The sequence below is a fragment of the Oncorhynchus keta genome, chromosome 19 (assembly GCF_023373465.1).
Source record: "Oncorhynchus keta strain PuntledgeMale-10-30-2019 chromosome 19, Oket_V2, whole genome shotgun sequence".
Classification (NCBI taxonomy): Eukaryota; Metazoa; Chordata; class Actinopteri; order Salmoniformes; family Salmonidae; genus Oncorhynchus; species Oncorhynchus keta.
The window spans coordinates 22,240,727-22,256,010 of NC_068439.1; the positions used below are offsets into that span (position 1 = coordinate 22,240,727).

The following is a 15,284-nucleotide window of genomic DNA, read 5'->3' on the forward strand; positions in this document are numbered from 1 at the left end:
CCTACATTTTTCAGCATGTTCTTAAAAGAATATAGATTTAATATTAGATAAACTTTGATTTTTTTTGTCAGGGACATATACAGGATGTTACTGTCACGCCTTGGTCTTAGTATTTTGTGTTTTCTTTATATATTTGGTCAGGCCAGGGTGTGACATGGGTTATTGTGGTGTGTTTTTTGTAGTCTATGGTTGCCTGAGGCGGTTCTCAATCAGAGTCAGGTGATTCTCGTTGTCTCTGATTGGGAACCATATTTAGGCAGCCATATTCTGTGAGTGTTTTCATGGGTGATTGTTCCTGTCTCTGTGTAGTTGTTCACCAGACAGGCTGTATAGGTTTTCACGTTCCGTTTGTTGTTTTGTATATATATAGTTATTTCATGTATCGTCTATTCTTCATTAAAGAACATGAGTAACCACCACGCTGCATTTTGGTCCGATCCTTGTTCTACCTCTTCGTCAGAGGAGGAGATAGAAGAACGCCGTTACAGTTACCCTGTACAACATAACCTTCACTCCAAATCAAAACCCAAAACCTACAACCTGATTTTAGATGGAATTACAGAATCACCTGGAAGATTTACTACCAAAGATTATTAATCCAAAGCTATACAGCAAATGATCTGGAAAACAACAGAAACCTGAAAACACCATCCAACCTGGAATTGAGGGAGTAATGCTTAGTCTGAAGATATATTTGATTTCCAAAAGCCAAGAAGAAAAATACATTACATTACTTTATAAGGACTGAATGCTAAATTAAGGCTGCCAAGCTTGATTCAACCTCAATTAGCACTAACGTGTTAATTGAGAGGTGTCAAAGCCTTTTAGCCCAATAATGGCAGGAGATTTGCACAGTCTACTCCAAACAAATGTAGGCCTTAGAAGCTGCCTCCCGCTGTTCAGAGGTAATTAAAATACATTAGCCTGTTTATGTAAAGAAAGATAACACACGAAAAGAGCACAAACTGAAGCTCCCAATGATTTTTTTTTCAAAAGACACTTTTTGCTGACTATTATACAAATGGGAACATCAGCAACCTTATCTTCCACATAGTCCATCTCCTGGCATGACACATTCACTATATTAGCACATTACACCTCTGTTAAGGGGGGTGTTACCAAGGGGTGGAAACTCAGGATACTAGACAACGAGGACTCTGAGTCAGCTAATATAAATCTATATAAGTCTGGAACAGTATTGGTACAGGGCAACCCCAAACAGTTTCAGCTGGACTTTCACCTAATCAAATAATTAGCTCAGCAGGAGAAGCTCTCCCTTGATAAAGATACCCCCACCCCGAGCGGATCAGTACAGACCTCTTCATTATATAATGCCACAAATGAGCAACCCCAAGCGGAAAGTCAACCTCCCAGCATACAGTACTACTCCCTCATTGAAATGAAGGATACATTTATCCAGCTGGAGGTAAGGTAGGTGGAGCTGGAACAGCAGGTTTCAGTCAGCACAGACCCAGACAACAGTCCAGCACAACAACACCCCCTTAACCAGACCCGGAGAGCTGGAGATGGAGAGAGACATATCTGCACTCTGGACAGTGGTGAGACAACTTCAACAGGAGAAAGAGCAGGAGCAGGAGAAGAACAGAGCACTAGAGCAGAGGATCAGACTGCTGGTGGAGAGGGTGAGGGGGATGGTATGTATGTTGTCTACCTCACTTGCTTTGGCAATGTTAACACATGTTTCCCATGCCAATAAAGCCCTTGAATTGAATTGAATTGAATTGATTGGTGTGTGACAGAGAACAACCCAATAGAGAGGTGGCCACTCCCACAGAGAAGCCAGCAGAACAGCTCACCTCAGCTCCCAACAAAAGTCTCGACACCATAGCAGAACAGTCCACCCCCCCGTGAGCCACCCTGATTGCCCTCCTGACAACCCCTCTACTCCCACTGAGGTCATACACAAGACACAGATTGTACTCCTTATGGACTCGAACAGGAAATATATACAATTAACAAAACGTTTCCCCAAACACAGTGTGTCTAATCTCCGGGGTCCAAACACCCAGCGAGCCCTAGACCTTCTGTTTGAGGACCAACTATGTTCTCCTAGCCACATAGTAATCCACACAGGCACAAACGACCTGAGAGTACCCCACCCCAGCAAAGAAGGCCTTAACATGGAAGTCACACATACACCCAGGCTGTGAGCAGGAAAACAGTCCCAACCCCCACTCTTACACTAGCCCGAGCCAATGGCATGTACCAGATGCTTAGCGGGCTCTGCTCACACTTCCTGGCAAGAGGCCAAACCACACGACCAGCAACATTGGACACTTTATGGAACACAAAGCCTTCACTGTCTCATCCTGGAATATTCAAGGCCTGAGGTCATCTGCCTTTGACCTAAAGAGCAGGAACCTGGACTTGATGAGAAAGGGTGGCAGGTAGCTTAGGTTGCAAGATCAAATCCCTGAGCAGACAAGGTAAAAAGCTGTCGTTCTGCCCATGAACAAGGCAGAATTTGTTCTTAACTGACTTGCCTAGTTAAATAAAGGAAAAATAAATGGGAAATACAGACATTGTCATCTGACAAGAAACATGGTATAGGATGGACCCACTGGACCCACCTCTATGTTACAGAGAGCTGGTAGTCCCATCCACCAAACTACCAGGTGTGAAACAGGGAAGGGACTCAGGGGGTATGCTAATTTAGTATAGAACAGACTTAACTCACTCCATTAAATGAATCAAAACAGGAACATTTTACATTTGGCTAGACATTCAAAAGGAAATGAGCTTAACACAGAAAAATGTCCTCCTGTGTGCTACCTATAACCCCCCACTAGAATTCCCATACTTCAATGAAGACAGCTTCTCCATCCTGGAGGGGGAAATCAGTCATTTCCAGGCCCGGGGACATGTAGCCTAAATGCCAGAACCGGACAAGAACCCGACACCCTCAGCACACAGGGGGACAAACACCTGCCTGGAGGTGACAGCATTCCCTCCCACATATGCTCCCCTAGGCACAACTATGACAACATAAACAACAAAAAGGGGTCACAAGTCCTGCAGCTATGTTGCACACTGGGTATGTACATAGTCAATGGTAGGCTTTGAGGGGACTCCTATGGTAGGTACGCCTACAGCTCATCTCTTGGCAGTAGTACTGTAGACTAATTTATCCCTGACCTCAACCCAGAATCTCTCAGAGCGTTCACAGTCAGCCCAATGACACCCCTATAAGATCACAGCAAAATCACAGTTTACTTGAGCAGAGCGATACTCTATCCTGAAGCATCAAAGCCAAAGGAACTGAGTAATATTAGGAAATGCTATAGATGGAAGGAATGTAGTGAAAACCTACCATGCAAACCTACCAAAAAAAACTATTAGGCAACAACAAATTCAATCACTTTCGTAACAACTTCCTGGACAAAACATTTCACTGTAATAGTGAAGGTGTGATCTTAACAGTATATTTGACCTCTCAGCTTCCCTATCAAATCTAAAAATTCCAAACAGAAAACCGAAGAAAATGAACAACAATGACAAATGGTTTGATGAAGAATGCAAAAGGCTAAGAGGAAATTGAGAAACCTTATCCAAACAAAAACATAAACCTGAGTCTACACCTTCACAGCACGTCAAAAATCAGCTCAATGTAACTGAAGAATCCATAGCCTCTAACCACTTGGAAAACACTAAACAAACAACAACACGAAGAATTATCTATCCAAAATGTAATTGAATGGGTAAAACACTTCTCTAATCTTTTTGGCTCTACAACAAAAAACAAACAGCAAAAACATATGCATGATCAAATATAAATCTTAGAATCAACTTTTAAAGACGACCAGAACCCACTGGATTCTCCAATTACATTGAATGAACTACAGGACAAAACACAAAGCCTCCAATCCAAAAAGCCCTGTGGTGTTGATGGTATTCTCATTGAAATGTTAAAATATACAGACAACCAATTCCAATGGGCTAAACTGAAACTCTTTAACATCATCCTTAGCTCTAGCATCTTCCCCAATATTTGGAACCAAAACCACCCCAATCCACAAAAGTGCAGACAAATTTGACCCCAATAACTACCGTGGTATATGCGTGAACAGCAACCTTGGGAAAATCCTCCGCATTATCATTAACAGCAGACTCATACATTTCCTCAGTGAAAACAATGTACTGAGCAAATGTCTTATTGGATTTTTACCAAATGATCGTACGACAGACCAAGGTATTCACCCTGCACACCCTAATATACAAACAGACAAACCAAAACAAAGGCAAAGTCTTCTTATGCTTTGTTGATTTAAAAAAAAAAAACTTAGACTCAATTTGGCATGAGGGTCTGCTATACAAATTGATGGAAAGCATGATAAACATGATCAAATCCATGTACACAAAGAACAAGTGTGCGGTTAAAATAGGCAAAAACACATTTCTTCCCACATGGACATGGGGTGAAACAGGGATGCAGCTTAAGCCCCACCCTTTTCAACATATATTTCAACGAATTGGCGAGGGCACTAGAACAGTCTGCAGCACTTGGCCTCAGCACTTGGCCCCTACTAGAATCTGAAGTGAAATGTCTACTGTTTGATGATGATCTGGTGCTTCTGTCACCAACCAAGGAGCGCATACAGCAGCACCTAGATCTTCTGCACAGATTTTACTAGACCTGGGCCCTGACAGTAAATCTCAGTAAGACAAAAAATAATGGTGTTCCAAAAAAGGTCCAGTCGCCAGGACCAGAAATACAAATTCCATCTAGACACCGTTGCCCAAGATCACACAAAAAACGATACATAGCTAAACATCAGCACCATAGGTACAGTTGAAGTCAAAAGTTTACATACACCTCAGCAAAATACATTTAAACTCAGTTATTCACCATTTCTGACATTTAATCCAAGTAAAACATCTCTGTTTTAGGTCAGTTAGGATCACTACTTTATTTTAAGAATGTGAAATGTCAGAATATTAGTAGAGACAATTATTTCTTTCAGCTTTTATTTCTTTCATCACATTCCCAGTGGGTCAGAAGTTTACATACACTCAATTAATATTTGGTAGCATTGCCTTTAAATTGTTTAACTTGGTTCAAACGTTTCAGGTAGCCTTCCACAAGCTTCCCACAATAAGTTGGGTGAATTTTGGCCCATTCCTCCTGATAGAGCTGGTGTAACTGAGTCAGGTTTGTAGGCCTCCTTAATCGCACACACTTTTTCAGTTCTGCCCACAAATATTCTATAGGAATGCGATCAAGGCTTTGTGATATCCACTCCAATACCTTGACTTTGTTGTCCTTAAGCAATTTTGCCACAACTTTGGAAGTATGCTTGGGGTCATTGTCCATTTGGAAGAACTATTTGCGACCAAGCTTTAGCTTCCTGACTGATGTCTTGAGATGTTGCTTCAATATATCCACATACTTTTCCTTCCTCATGAAGCCATCTATTTTGTGAAGTGCACCAGTCCCTCCTGAAGCACAGCACACCACAACATGATGCTGCCAGCCTCATGATTCACGGACGGGATGGTGTTCTTCATCTTGCAAGCCACCTCCTTTTTCCTCCAAACACAACGATGGTCGTTATGGCCAAAATGTTATATTTTTGTTTCATCAGACCAGAGGAAATTTCTCCAAAAAGTACGATCTATCCCCATGTGCAGTTGCAAACCGTAGCCTGGCTTTTTTATGGCAGATTTTGAGCAGTGGCTTCTTCCTTGCTGTGCGGCCTTTCAGGTTATGTCGATATAGGACTCGTTTAACTGTGGATTTAAATAGTTTTGTACCTGTTTCCTCCAGCATCTTCACAAGGTCCTTTGCTGTTGTTCTGGGATTGATTTGCACTTTTCGCACCAAAGTACGTTCATCGCTAGGAGACAGAACGCATCTCCTTCCTGAGCGTTACGACAGCTTCGTGGTCCCATGGTGTTTATACTTGCACACTATTGTTTGTAGAGATGAACGTGGTACCTTCAGACATTTGGAAATTGCTCCCAAGGATGATCCAGACTTGTGGAGGTCTACAATATTTTTCTGAGATCTTGGCTGATTTCTTTTGATTTTCCCATGATGTCAAGCAAAGAGGCACTGAGTTTGAAGGTAGGCCTTGGAATACATCCACAGGTACACTTCCAATTGACACAAATTATGTAAATTAGCCTATCAGAAGATTCTAAAGCCATGACATAATTTTCTGGAATTTTCCAAGCTGTTTAAAGGCACATTCAGCTTAGTGTATGTAAACTTCTAACCCACTGGAATTGTGATACAGTGAATTATAAGTGAAATAATCTGTCTGTAAACAATTGTTGGAAAAATGACTTGTGTCATGCACAAAGTAGATGTCCTTACCTACTTGTCAAAACTATAGTTTGTTAACAAGAAATTTGTGGAGTGATTGAAAAACAAGTTTTAATGACTGCAACCTAAGTGTATGTAAACTTCTGACTTCAACTCTAAGCTTTGAACGATCTGAGAGATAAGGCAAGAAGGGCATTCTATGCCATCAAAAGGAACATACATTTTGACATACCAATTAGGATCTGGCTAAAAATACTTATAGAATAAATTTATAGAACCCACTGCCCTTTATGGTTGTGAGGTCTGGGGTCCGCTCACCAACCAAGAATTCACAAAATGGGACAAACACCAAATTGAGACTCTGCAAGCAGAATTCTGCAAAAATATCCTCCATGTACAACATAAAACACCAAATGATGCATGCAGAGCAGAATTAGGCTGATAGCCGCTAATTATCGAAATTAAGAAAAGAGATGTTAAATTCTACCACCACCTAAAAGGATGCGATTTCCAAACCTTCCATAACAAAGCCATCACCTACAGAGAGATGATCCTGGAGAAGAGTCCCCGAAGCAAGCTGGTCCTGGGGCTCTGTGGTGTCTGTTTGTGTTTGTAAACAGAGCCCCAGGACCAGCTTGCTTCGGGGACTCTTCTCCAGGATCATCTCTCTGTAGGTGATGGCTTTGTTATGGAAGGTTTGGAAATCGCATGGACAGAGCCCCAGGACAGAAACACAATTAGACCCAACCAAATCATGAGAAAACAAAAAGATGATTACTTGACACGTTGGAAAGAATTAACAAAAAACAGTGTGCTATTTGAATGATAGAATGATATTTGGCCCTAAACAGAGAGTACACAGTAGCAGAATACCTGACCACTGTGACTGACCCAAACGTAAGGAAAGCTTTGACAATGTACAGACTCAGTGAGCATAGCCTTGCTATTGAGAAAGGCCGCCGTAGACAGACCTGGCTCTCAAGAGAAAACAGTCGATGTACACACTGCCCACAAAATGAGGTGGAAATTGAGCTGCACTTCCTAACCTCCTGCCAAATGTATGACCATATTAGAGACACATACTTCCCTCAGATTACACAGGTCCACAAAGAAAACAACCCAATTTTGATATTCTCCCATATCTACTGGGTGAAATACCACAGCAGCAAGATTTGTGACCTGTTGCCACAAGAAAAGGGCAACCAGTGAAGAACAAACACCATTGTAAATACCATTTCATTTTTATTAATTTTGATTGTTTATTTCACTTTTGTATATTATCTACTTTACTTGCTTTGGCAATGTTAATATATGTTTCTCATGCCTATAAAGCCCCTTGAATTGAATTGAACGGACAGACAGACAGACAGACAGACAGACAGACAGACAGACAGACAGACAGACAGACAGACAGACAGACAGACAGACAGACTGAGGGGAGAGAAGCGTAAAGACAGCGAAGCAGAGAGAGAGAGAGAAGCAGAGAGAAAAGCAGAGAGAAAGAGAGAGAGAATCAGAAAGAGAGAGAGAAGCAGAGCGAGAGAGAGAGAGAAGCAGAAAGAGAGAAAAGAGAGAGAGAAGCAGAGAGCGAGAGAAGCAGAGATAGAAGCAGAGAGAAAGAGAGAGAGAAGCAGAAAGGGGGAGAAGAGAGAAAAGAGAGAGAAGAGAGAAAAGAGAGAGAGAAGCAGAGAGCGAGAGAAGCAGAAAGAGAGAGAAGCAGAAAGAGGGAGAAGCAAAGAGAGAGAGAAGCAGAGAGAGGCAGAGAGAGAGAAGCAGAGAGAGAGAAGCAGAGAGAGAGAGAGAAGCAGAAAGGGTGAGACGAGAGAGAAGAGAGAGATAAGCAGAGGACGAGAGAAGCAGAGAGAGAGAGAAGCAGAGAGAGAGAGAGAAGCAGAAAGAGAGATAGAAGCAGAGAGAGAGAAGCAGAGAAAGAAAATCAGAGAGTGAGAAGCAGAAAGGGAGAGAGAGAAGCAGGGTGAGAGAAGAAGAGAGAGAAGCAGAAAGAGTGAGAAGAGAGAAGAGAAAGAGAAGAAGAGATAGAAGCAGAGAGAAAGAGAGAAGCAGAGAGAGAGATAAGCAGAAAGAGAGAGAAGCAGAGAGAGAGAGAAGCAGAAAGGGAGAGAGAGAAGCAGGGAGAGAGAGAAGAAGAGAGAGAGAATCAGAAAGAGCGAGAAGAGAAGAGAAAGAGAAACAAAGATAGAAGCAGAGAGAGAGAGAAGCAGAGAGAGAGAGAGAGAAGAAGAGAGAGAGAGAATCAGAGAGGGAGAGAGAGAGAATCAGATAGTTAGAATTTCCTGTTTGGCTCTTGTCTTCTCAATGGGCAGCTTTATTGTTCCGCTGGGTGTGAAAGTGACTGGGAAGAAATGGACACTGGAGATAGTTGTCTACTTGACAGAGAGGAACAATAGGATTCTGTAAAACAGCCAATCCAGTGTCTACAGGAGCGCTGTGGCCTTCCTGTCCTCACACTCTCTGGTGTGTGTGTGTGTGTGTGTGTGTGTGTGTGTGTGTGTGTGTGTGTGTGTGTGTGTGTGTGTGTGTGTGTGTGTGTGTGTGTGTGTGTGTGTGTGTGTCTGTCTGTCTGTCTGTCTGTCTGTCTGTCTGTCTGTCTGTCTGTCTGTCTGTCTGTCTGTCTGTCTGTCTGTCTGTCTGTCTGTCTGTCTGTCTGTCTGTCTGTCTGTCTGTCCAGACACTGAAGTTAGGAGGCTCCCAGTGACCTTCCTTGACTTTTATTCTCCTGTATTAACCATCATCTCTTTTCAGTACACAGTGTCATACATAGATGACTTATCTCTTGATTTTTTCTTCTGGGAACTTTGTCTGAGTGTAGCTAAAAGCTGAGAAACAAACCATGTGTTTTGATGTATGCAGTAAAGAATGATGGTGGAAAAGTTTTGGAACTATCTCAGGTAATCTCTCGTGGACAGACTGACCAAATTACGAGAGATTTTAGGATGTGTAACCCTGGCATCCAGACTCCAGCCAGCAGGCAGCAATCGACTGTGTGGTCATGTTGTGCTTTAGCTAACTGTCAAGCAGGAAGTCTTTTGTGAGATTTCCCACTGTTGTTTTTCTTTTGTGTATATTACACCAGGAAACTCATACCTGGCGTCCTTGACTCATTTTGTTTGAATTTCCCCCCCTGTCCTGTCGACAGAAAACCTTATCTTCCTGTTTCCAGATACTCATACCTCATCCTTACTGCTTACATCAGATAGGCCTAGTGAGTAGTCTTTTATTTCCCCCTTCCCCTTTCACCTCCAAGTTACACTATTTGATTCTCGCCATAACATTTTCAATTTCATTACACAAAGAGCACCTCCACCTCGTCTTCACCCCCTGTGTAGTAGGCCTGTGGTAGGACTAGGTCCTTCACCCCAAGACAGGATTTTTGAAAATCAAAAAGATATTGTACAAATTATTTAGAGCCCAGTGGAGCCCGGTGCATAACATAGGAAATTATTTTTCAACACAATTCCATAATTAGGCTTTTGTGTCATTAGTAGCTGGCTATTGTAACAACTAATTGACCTAGTTTATGTTTGCGCCTCTAGAAAAATACAACCCAGCATTCCATGCTGACCGCTATTGATCCTTGGCATGACTGGGACCTGCTGCTCTACTCTGGATGAAACAATAGCGGAAGTGCCACCCCCATGCACTTAACACACATTTCTCATTTTGCTAAGTTCGCTGTATTGTATATTGCTCTCAGTAAAAAAAAAACTATGTGTATGGTCATTAGCACAGAATACCAGCCTAGTCTCATAGACTAGACGTAACATATTAAATGTAAACACTCAAATTAGTATGATATGTTACGTTTAGTATGGTTACAGAAGACAGATATTTACAAACCTTTTACTTCAGTGGGCTAAATCAGGGTCACACAGAGAATTTCTTGGTAGTCTTAAAACAATCTATTTGAAACAAAAGTGTACACCTCACACACATGGTTATAGACTTAGAAAAATGAAGACACCTGTACCATGTCAGATATAGAGTTGCAATGTATTACATTTTGAGTTTGCATCCCAATATTACACTTTATATACATCACAGAAGACTGAAATATAATAAAAACAGTTTGACATAGAAACACAGAATTCTCTGCAGGTTTTTTGAAATACTGTTTATTAATTATTAAAATAATTTCAGAATGAATAAACAGCAGCATACTACCCTGCATCTCACTGCTGGATTGCCCATGAAGCTAAGCAGTGTTGTACCTGGAAGGGAGACCAGATGCAGCTAGAAGTGGTGTTGGAGGGCCAGTAGGAGGCACTCTTTCCTCTGCTCTTAAAAAATATTTCATGGATTGGGGACATTGCTGTGTAAAGTGCAGTCTTTTAGATGTCAATATAAACAGGTGTTCAGACTCTCTGTGGTCTGAACAGAGAGTAGGGCTGTTAACCTGTTGTTCTGGCTAAATTCCCAATCTGGCCATCGTACCATCATGGCCACCTAATCATCTTCTCCCCTGTAACCATTCCCCAGTTCATTGCCATAAATGAGAATGTGTCTCGGTCAATTTACCTGGTAAAATAGGGGTAAAAAAAATGATGTTCATAACAAATTACTAAAAGTGTTATTAAGAATGTTATATTATTTAGACTGTTAATGCAAGTACAGAGTACAGAGTACATTCATGCATATGCAAATAACGTGCGATAACGCCCACTATGTTTTTATTTTCTCCTTTAAATCGAAAACCCCAGCCCTTTATGCAAATCACTCATCCCGTCAGCGGAAGCTGGCTGTAAGCTTATTTCCGACAGATATTCCTTTAAAGCTGTGGCTTGACTGCAAGACGTCCCAGAGGATCCAGTCGATGCACCAATATAAAAATACCTTTCGAGTGGACGTAAACATTATATCACAACAGTAACGAACGAAGGAAAGAGATACCGATAACTGGGTAAGCATAGTGCATGTTTTAACAGATGACATTATTTACCAGCTCAAGTTACTAAGCATCTCAGTTTGCTTGCTGCATCAGAAGGTTTCGCTCGACTAACCGTCAGCTATGTTATGCACTTGTGTAAAAAGCAACATCGAAATGCCTGCAAGTTCCGTGGTAGGCTATAATAAACGCGTTTCCATATGTAGTAGTATTATTACTACACTGTACTAGAATGAACTGACGACCTCAAGTTTGTTGATAATATTGAATAGACAGCGGGCTTAACACAGCGATCCCACATTTGAGTGCTCGTGCAACTGTTGACGATGGATGCTCTTGACAGTAGCACTAGAGGGTAGGTTGCATAATTGGGCAGTTGCAATTACAAATTGTCATGTTAACCTTTTCATGTAGTTATTTCAAAAGAACTTGTTCATTATTCCACGAGACCTGTTACTCTTTTCTACGGTGGCATCTATTTCAACTGTACAGGTCCGGTGCGCCTGTGAAACGTAAAGGCAATGTTTTTCATTTGCAAAAGTTTTTTTTCATACATTAAGAATATAATTTGAAATTGAGAGTAATGTTTTGGCATGGAATTAATACAAAGATGCACCAGAAAAAATGGTTTGCTGGCCATTATTTTGGTTGAAATTATGTTATGCAATCAATCAATTTAGCATGATGCATGTGTCAGGAGGTTTGAAGCAATTTATTAGCAAAGTACATAGCCATTTTCATAGTTAATAATACAGTAATAGCAACCAAGTGTGTTTGTCGAAATACAGTGGTATCGCTAGCTTTTACTCTTCAGCGTAACTGAATGTGAGTCGATATCATGTGTCTCTGTATTTACTGCAGAGACCAGGTTCATGTCAGGGAAGTGGTTTATATTCAAATCTGATGTAAATCGCTCTTTGCTGCGTGAGATGCAAACCAGAAGGGTAGAGAGGGCCTGTGGTATGTTTATCTCTTATGAGGATTACCCAAGTGCCCCAAGGGTGGTGGTGCACCAGGTGCTCTTTGCTTTTCACTTTGCTTTCCTGAAATGTGTGTTAGCTAACCTTGCCACTGTGGATAATTTGTCTTTTGCAGGTGCCAAGAAGACAGCTGCTCCTCTTTTCCAAAAGGACGAGGCGCACAACGTCTTTGGAACAACTGCTGTTGCATGCAGTCATCTGCAGAGGTTACTGTATGAAGCTTTTAAGGCCTTTTTGGTGAGTCTGTCTGGATGTTTTTATAAGTAATTTATTTTTAGATGATTTAGGGTAGATACAAGATGTAGACCATGTAGATACACACACACACACACACACACACACACACACCTACACACCTACAAACACCCTTTCAGACACTCTCCTGAGCGCTAATCTGGTCCGACCTGGTTTCAGCTCGTGACTGTGTGTGGACGCTAGTCATGAAGAGAACACCTTTACTTCCCATTAATGGTATTGATCACTAAACAGTCCCACTGGCTCAGCAGTCGGTCTCAAAACGCAGCAGAGAGATGGGGAACCACAGACCCTTGTTCTTATTAGTTGCAGACTGTCTATGTTGCGTCAACACCCCTGAATAAAGCAAACTACGACACAAAACAGAAAGGTTAAATTGGAGCATAGGCTACTAAAGTTGAAATGTTCTTCCTTTCATAACCCCAAAGATCACTGGACTGCACTCACACACAACTTGTCCCTCCGGCTCTGTGTTTCTTATTGCAGCTTACAACTGCTGATTAAAACTTTCTGGCTGACTGCTCCATGCTGAGGCTTGTGAAATCACCTTAAATGGGTGAAACACAGCTCTTAAAAACAATTCTACATTTCAGTTTTGGCTATCTTATGTTGTCTTTGGTAGTTTGCTTCAGACAAGGCCTAATTCCTTTGATTTAAGGGTGTGACTATATAATTTGATCAGATTCATACATTGACAGTGAGTTTTGGAAAAGTAGCCCTAGGCCTATATTTGGAATATTTGACTACTTGTTTGATGTGGAACGACATCAGATATTACAGGCATGTCGTGATTACAATATTATAATTATTATAAGAATCATAATTATGACAGTATCAGGTCAGTGTTGTTGTGCGTGTCATCCTGACATCATAACACACACTTCAGTGTGAATCCCAGCTTTGTCATGAACAAAGATATGGTGGTGCACCACAGATAACCCCACCCTCCTCACTGAGATCCCGACAGAGCTTCCAAGTACAGGACACTGTGTGTCTTGAATTACACAGTCTATTTGTGCAGTGTGGTCTGAGTTCTTCTCAACAGTCTTCTTTTATCCTTGTCGGCTTTCTCTTGTGAAGTTGTGTGACGTCATTCTAGTCCACTCTAGGCTCAGTAGGCCTTATAGGGGATGTTGTTCAACCACAATAGAATATTGGATTAAAGTCAGGCAAAAAACAAAATCATTTTGTTTACTGTTCATGTCACAGTGACGGCTGAGAGAGAGCAGATCTGACTTCCGGCCAGGCAGCCACATTGTTGGAGCTCGAGCACATTCGATATCTAAATCGATATCAGATAACATGCATGCAGTATGATGCCACTGAGGTTTAATAATAGCCCTGGTTCTAATGCAGAGGGCAGCTACACTATGCTCCTGCTCTGTCCTGTCTGCCATGGCAACTGCTTCATTGAGTGTCATGCTTTGTACTGTTTGCAAGTGGTATTGTCACACAGTAGTTATAGACCTTGGTCTGTAATAGTTATTATAAAACTAGGTATATAGTTATTATAGACCATGTTATAGGCCAGGGGTATTCAAATCTTACCCTACGATGTCCAGACTACTGCTGATTTTCTGTTCTACCTGATGAAAATGCATAATTGCACCCACCTGGTTTCCCAGGTCTAAATCACTCCCTGATTAGAGGAAGATGATAATAAAAAGCAGTGGAACTGGCTTCGAGGTCTAGATAAACATTTGAGGTTTATACACCATAGTCAGTTTTGATGAGTTTGACAGATGAACAAGTATTCAAATTCAACATGAGTTGAGGCATTGCCACAGAGATCAAATCACATTTTATTGGTCACAGGCACCAAAACATTTTTTAAATTGAGCCTTTATTTAACTAGGCAAGTCAGTTAAGAACAAATTCTTATTTACAATGACTGCCTACACCGGCCAAACCCGGACGACGCTGGGCCAATTGTGCGCCGCCCTATGGGACTCCCAATCACGGCCGGTTGTGATACAGCCTGGAATCAAACCAGGTAAGAAAATAGTTACATACCAAAATAACAATAACGAGGCTATATATAGGCTATATACAAGGAGTACCAGTTCCAAGTCAGTGTACTGGGGTATGAGGTAGTTGGGGTGATTGATTGAGGTAATATGTACATGTAGGTTTGGTTAGGTGATTGATTGAAGTGCTATGTACATGTAGCTAGGGGATGAAAAGCAGAAAATACAGGTAGCCATTTGATGAACTGTTTAGCAGTCTTATGGTTTTGGGGTAGAAGCTGTTCAGGAGCCTCTTGGTCCCAGACTTGGTTCTCCACCACCGCTTGCCCTTTTGGTAGCAGAGAGAACAGTCTATGACTAGGGTGGCTGGATTCTTTGACAATTTTTAGGGCCTCCCTCTGACACCGCGTGGTGTTGAAGTCCTGGATGACAGGGAGCTTAGCCCCAGTGATGTACTGGGCCGTACGCACTACCCAGATGCCGAGCAGTTGCCATACCAAGCCTTGATTCAGTCCGTCTACATGCTCTCTATGGTGCAGCTGTAGAACTTTTTGAGGATCTGAGGGCCCATGCCAAATATTTTCAGCCTCCTGGGGGAGGCATTGCTGTGCCCTCTTCACAATTGTGTTGGTGTGTTTTGTTTATTCCACATTGTGTGCACGTGATAAATGACATTGCTTTCTCCTTTCCTCTGCATATGACAAGTTAGCAGGCGTCTCTACAGAGCAGAGGCTCTGCCTGATCCCTGGGCTGCCTTCCTGGCTGGGTGCTCCTCTAATGATATTTAAAGGACCTCTCAATAATGCACAACGCCTGCTAATAATAGACTAGGTCACAGTGAAGGAGCCCTTTCAGGACGAGCCTCAGTTTCACCATCTTTTCTCCTTTCTCTC

General features: G+C 41.9%; 1 protein-coding gene across 1 annotated transcript in view; it reads left to right on the forward strand.

The window, feature by feature from the left end:
• Positions 1–11,063: 11,063 nt before the first annotated feature.
• Positions 11,064–15,284, forward strand: part of LOC118397980 (solute carrier family 45 member 4) — an 84,795-nt gene continuing 80,574 nt past the window's right edge. The window contains exons 1-2 of the mRNA XM_035792864.2: positions 11,064–11,204; positions 12,285–12,406. The gene's annotated coding sequence lies outside the window, so the exon portion shown is untranslated. The remainder of the gene's footprint in view (positions 11,205–12,284; positions 12,407–15,284) is intronic.